At 50.0% G+C, this 6,000-nt stretch overlaps 3 non-coding genes across 3 annotated transcripts; all 3 read left to right on the top strand.

Annotated features, from left to right (window-relative positions):
* The first annotated feature begins 2,232 nt into the window (after window positions 1-2,232).
* LOC144947397 (U4 spliceosomal RNA) lies at window positions 2,233-2,373 on the top strand. Its single transcript, XR_013640054.1, has one exon. It is a non-coding gene; the product is annotated as a U4 spliceosomal RNA (small nuclear RNA).
* A 1,370-nt stretch (window positions 2,374-3,743) lies between these two features.
* Window positions 3,744-3,884, top strand: LOC144947390 (U4 spliceosomal RNA). The gene has a single exon (XR_013640047.1). It is a non-coding gene; the product is annotated as a U4 spliceosomal RNA (small nuclear RNA).
* Window positions 3,885-5,135: 1,251 nt separating this feature from the next.
* Window positions 5,136-5,276, top strand: LOC144947384 (U4 spliceosomal RNA). The gene has a single exon (XR_013640042.1). It is a non-coding gene; the product is annotated as a U4 spliceosomal RNA (small nuclear RNA).
* The last annotated feature ends 724 nt before the right edge of the window (window positions 5,277-6,000 follow it).

The raw sequence follows: 6,000 nt of genomic DNA, 5'->3' as shown, positions 1-6,000 counted from the left end.
ACGGCTTCCTCGTGTCGGAAGGAAAGAAGCGTTCCAGACGGCCAGCAGAAACGCCGCGCGATGTCCTACGGCTGAGCCAAAAGCCGCTGTCGCTGCTGCTTGCGAGGATGACCGGAGGTTCACGTGATGATCGCTTGTGCTTCTTGTGGAGATCGGCAAGGTATTGGCCGGTCCGTTAGTGCCGAGCGCGTTGCGTGCAATGAGTGGCGACGGCGTGGCGACTCTCATCCAGCAGTGGATCGGTCATGGCTTGTGACTGAGTGCCAGAGTATCCTGGGAGCAAAAGTAGCTGCATATGTAGTAGCTACTTTTGCTTCCAGGATAATCTGACACTCAGTCACAAGCCATGTAGTAGCTACTACACGTGTAGCTACTACACGTGTAGTAGCTACACGTGTAGTAGCTACGGGCCCCGCACTTTCAAGGGCCCCGCGCTAAACGCTTTCAAGCTATCAATCTTGATTTCAGTAATTATGCACTTGCTCTATCACTATAGTACTATACCGCCTTCGACTTTTATGAACGACTGGGTGTTTAAGGTTAGCGATGTGTCGTATTATCTGGCTGTGTAGCAAATACAAAAAAATACAATTGCTTTACTGTGACAGAGGGATTGTTTATTCATGTTTTGTATTATACTATTTCCTTGTGTGTGTGTGTGTGGTGATTTATTTTGCTGACTTGTTGTCAGGCACCCCCCCACCCCAACCCTCGCAAAAGAGGTTTTTAACCCCAATGTTTTTTTTTATGCCTGGTTAAATAAAGGCGAAATAAATCAAATCTCGATTTGAAGCTTTCGTGACTGCAGGGATTCATCTTCTTGGTTCTTTCGGTAAAGTCACCTAAGGACGGCTGCTTGCGTTGTGGCCGAAACGTCGTGAGAATTATTTTATTATGTTTTATTTTTATTATTTTATTACTTCCCTTCTACGTGACTTTACCGAAAGAACCAAGAAGATGAATCCCTGCAGTCCCTGCAGTCACGAAAGCTTTAAATCGAAATTGCCTTGTTTGTTTGACCAGCTCCCTCTAGCGGAGGTCTCCTTCCGCCTGCAGGCGGCTTTAGCGAGACATTGCCCGGGCTGCACCTTTGCCTCCACGCCATTGTGATAAAGCAGGTAGGAACAACAGTTCCACACTGCCCACCAGGGATTATTTGTCTGTCGTGCATAGCCCCGCCCCACCAGAGCCCTCCCATTGGCTCGAGGGCGCCGACCAATGGGAGCGGTGGGTTGGGGTTGGTAGAGAGAGGGGGGGGGGTTAGTGGTGGGGGGGGGGCACCGCCGCGACTCGGGCCAATCAGGAGAGGGGGCGATGTTTAATTCACAAAATGGAACTGGGGGAGGGTGGCTCCATTCATAAAATGGAAGCCTTGAAAAGAAAAAAGTGGATTTTTTTGCCTCGTGTTTCTTTCAACATTCCCAGCCTTAAGGTGATTCAGTTGGGGGTGGGAGGGGTGGGGCTGGGTGGAGAGGGGAGGGTGGGGAGGGGCTGGGTGGGGAGGGGCTGGGTGGGGAGGGGAGGGTGGGGCTGGGTCGGGAGGGGAGGATGGGGAGGGTGGGGAGGGGCTGGGTGGGGAGGGGCTGATCACCCCGTGGTGCCCTTATTAAACTCAACGTTTAACCTACACACTACACTATACACGACACGATACACTACACTTATAAAGGTAGGAACAACAGATTCCACACTGCCCACCAGGAATTATTTGTCTGTCTGTGGTGCACGAATGCGCTGTCTAACCAAGTTCCTACTTACCCACTCCGAAGAAACGTGTTTCTACTTACAACCAAAAGTATAAGGGAACAGCCGATTTCTGAATAATTTAAACTTAAATATTATTTTCCTTTTCAACAAATAAAATCCACGGCATCACAAAGCCTCACGTAAATGATCGCACTCTTAACTTTATTTGCACTTTAACAGGACACCACTTCGAAGTCACGTGTTGTATACCGATGACGTCCCCAAGCACCTGTCATCACCTCCCGTCCAGCGGCACATGCGGGAAGAGGCACGGACAGTGTTAACATATCTCCTCATCCAATTAATCGAGTAATTGACTATCGGTTTTATTACATTATTAAAATGTTTCGTAAAATCATGATTGGGTTATAAAAGAACATCAAATGTGTTTTTTTAGTGGATGTGTTTATTTTAGTATTTGAATGTTCCCATGGCGTTGAGGCAGGCCGCGTGACTTAAGAGGGAACGGGCCGGCCTCAACAAACCAGCTTTGCGCAGTGGCAGTATCGTAGCCAATGAGGTTTATCCGAGGTGCGATTATTGCTAATTGAAAACTTTTCCCAATACCCCGCCACGCTGACTTGAAACACAGTCGGCGTCGGCAATTTTTGCAAGCTCTTTCGGGAGCTTTGGGTTGTTTAATGAAGTGTAGAATTTGCTTGAGGTTTTAAGGTAGTTATTGGTAAACACGTTTCTTCGGAGTGGGCAGGTAGAAACTTGGTTGGACAGCGCGTTCGTGCACGACAGACAAATAATCCCTGGTGGGCAGTGTGGAACCTGTTGTTCCGACCTGGATAATGTAGTGTATCGTGTCTTGTGAAGTGTGTAGGTTAAACGTTGAGTTTTATAAGGGCACCGCGGGGTGACCAGCCCCTCCCCACCCAGCCCTCCCACCCCCCACCCAGCCCCACCCTCCCCACCCAGCCCCTCCCCACCCTCCCCACCCAGCCCCTCCCCACCCTCGCCTCCCCACCCAGCCCCACCTTCCCCACCCAGCCCCCCCCCCCCACCTTCTCCACCCAGTCCCTCCCCACCCTCCCCACCCAGCCCCACCCCTCTCACCCCCACCCTCCCCTCCCCATATGCACGGTGGGCAGTGTGGAACCTGTTGTTCCTACCTGTATAATGTTGCACTGGACTGCCAAGCCAGAGGTCGCAGACCGAATCTCTCTAACTGCTTTGCACCCAATAAAATTAACGATTCACCTCATGGCTGCATCACCGGCACTATAGTTATGCTGTTCTCTTTCCATGAAATCAACAGCCAAGTTCAATTGCCGCAAGCTATGCCCCTTTCTCCTTATACCCTGCCCCTTCGTAATAAACAATGATCAGGCCCAGTTGTTTCTGCTTCTTCCACCCCCGCGCCTTTCCTTTTTAGGCCCCTCCCATTATCATTTGGGCCACGCCCATTGGTGTCTAGCCCCGCCCCTCCCCCTGGCACACGGGGTGGGGGTTGTGAGAAGGGGGACAGTGCGCGCGTGTCGCAGTAGGACCAGAATGCCTCTTCGAGCAGCCAGATAACAACATATTGATTATCCCGTTGTCAACCAATAAGGTGACGGTATTTCTAATTATTTTTTAATAATTAAAACGTTCATATTAATTTTCTTATCAACAAATAAAATTCCACGGTATCACAAGCCTAGCATAAATGATCGAACTCTGAACTTTATTTGCACTTTCACAGGACACCACTTCGAAGTCACGTGTTGTATACCGATGATGTCCCCAAGCACCAGCCATCACCTCCCGTCCAGCGGCACAGGCGGAAAGAGGCATGGACAATGTTAACATATCTCCTCATCCAACTAATCGAGTAATTGACTATCGGTTTCATTAAAATATTTAAATAGATTTAGTAAAATCCTTATTGTATTATATAAGCAAATCAAATGTTTTTCTAGTGGATGTGTTTATTTTAGTATTTGAATGACCCCATGGCGTTGAGGTAGGGCCGCGTGACTTAAGAGGGAACGGGCCGGCCTCAACAAACCAGCTTTGCGCAGTGGCAGTATCGTAGCCAATGAGGTTTATCCGAGGCGCGATTATTGCTAATTGAAAACTTTTCCCAATACCCCGCCACGCTGACTTGAAACACAGTCGGTGTCGGCAATTTTTGCAAGCTCTTTCGGGAGCTTTGGGTTGTTTAATGAAGTGTAGAATTTGCTTGAGGTTTTAAGGTAGCAGAGCCTAAACCTGCCATGGTTATAATAATGTTGCACTGGACTGGCAAGCCCAGAAGTCGCAGACCCAATTTCTCAAACTGCTTTGCACCCAAACACGTTCCTTCGAAGTGGGCAGTAGGAACTTGGTTGGACAGCGCATTCGTGCGATCCGTGTCACGCGGCGCAAGCTGCGTGGGGCGGCAAGTCACGTGGTGCTGAGCCCGCCCGAAGCGCTCTATGAAATACAAATCGAGGGCGTGGCTATGCACGACAGACAAATAATCCCTGGTGGGCAGTGTGGAACTTTTGTTCCTTCCTGTATAACAGATTTTTTTTTTTATATGGTAGGAACCTCCTGGTTACACCAGCCCACAGGGGATTATTGTGTCCGTCGTGCAGGGAGGGGCTGGGTGGGGAGAGTGGGGAGGGGCTGAATGGGGAGGGGCTGAGTGGGGATGGTCGGGAGGGGCGGGGTGGGGAGGGTGGGGAGAAGCTGGTCACCCCGTGGTGCCCTTATCAAACTCAACGTTTAACCTACTCACGCCGGCTTGTGCCCGCCCTCACAGTCGGGCATATTTGCGTGATACACCATGCCGCCGTTGACCCTGGCCATTGACCGAGCAACCCAACGTTCCTACCAGCTCCCTCCGCAGGAATGTGTTCCCGTTGTCAGCCAGTAAGGTAACAGTATTTTAAATTATTGTAAAAATTACCATTAGCTTTTAAGCAATATAAACGGTGTCACTGACTTCTTGCATTTGTTATTCCACTTACAACCAAAAGTATAAGGGTACAGCCGATTTATGAATAATTATAACGTAAAGATTATTTTGCTTTTAAACAAATGAAGTCCACAGCATCACAAAGCCTCGCGTAAATGATCGCACTCTTAACTTTATTTGCACTTTAACAGGACACCACTTAGAAGTCACGTGTTGTATACCGATGACGTCGCCAAGCAACAGCCATCACCTCCCGTCCAGCGGCACACGCGGGAAGAGGCACAGATAATGTTAACATATCTCCTCATCCAATTAATCGAGTAATTGACTATCGGTTTCATTGAATTATTAAAATATGTTTCGTAAAATCCTTATTATATTATATAAGCAAATCAAATGTCTTTTTTAGTGGATGTTTTTACTTTAGTATTTGAATGACCCCATGGCGTTGAGGTAGGGCCGCGTGACTTAAGAGGGAACGGGCCGGCCTCAACAAACCAGCTTTGCGCAGTGGCAGTATCGTAGCCAATGAGGTTTATCCGAGGCGCGATTATTGCTAATTGAAAACTTTTCCCAATACCCCGCCACGCTGACTTGAAACACAGTCGGCGTCGGCAATTTTTGCAAGCTCTTTCGGGAGCTTTGGGTTGCTTAATCAAGTGTAGAGTTTGCTTGAGGTGTGAAGGTAGCGGCACCAATCCCTGCCGAGATTGTAATAATGTTGCACTGGACTGACAAGCCAGAGGTCGCAGACCCAATTTATCAAACTGCGTTCCACCCAATAAAATGAACTCGTCGGCCCATGGCTGCATCCCCGGCACAACAGTGATGTTGTTCTCTGTCCCACGTGTTTGATTCCGTACTTTTATACAGGTAGGAACAACAGTTCCACACTGCCCACCAGGGATTATTTGCCTGTCTGTCCTGCATGGCCCCGCCCCACCAGAGCCCTCCCATTGGCTCGGGGTCGCCGACCAATGGGAGCGGTGGGTTGGGATTTGGTTGAGGGGGGGGCACCGCCGCGACTCTGACCAATCAGGAGACTGGGCGAAGTTCCATTCATAAAATGGAAGCCTTGAAAAGAAAAAAGTGGATTTTTTTTGCCTCGTGTTTCTTTCAACATTTCCAGCCTTAAGGTGATTCCGTTGGGGGTGGGAGGGGTGGGGCTGGGTGGAGAGGGGAGGATGGGGAGGGGCTGGGTGGAGAGGGGAGGGTGGGGAGGGGCTGGGTGGGAGGCGAGGGTGGGGAGGGGCTAGGTGGGGAGGGTAGGGCTGGGTCGGGAGGGGTGGATGGGGAGGGTGGGGAGGGTAGGGAGGATGGGGAGGGTGGGGAGGGGCCGGGTGGCGAGGGTGAGAAGGGGCTGG

This window comes from Lampetra fluviatilis, chromosome 44 (assembly GCF_964198595.1).
Source record: "Lampetra fluviatilis chromosome 44, kcLamFluv1.1, whole genome shotgun sequence".
NCBI classification, from domain to species: Eukaryota; Metazoa; Chordata; class Hyperoartia; order Petromyzontiformes; family Petromyzontidae; genus Lampetra; species Lampetra fluviatilis.
This window is presented reverse-complemented; position numbering and strand designations above follow the sequence as displayed.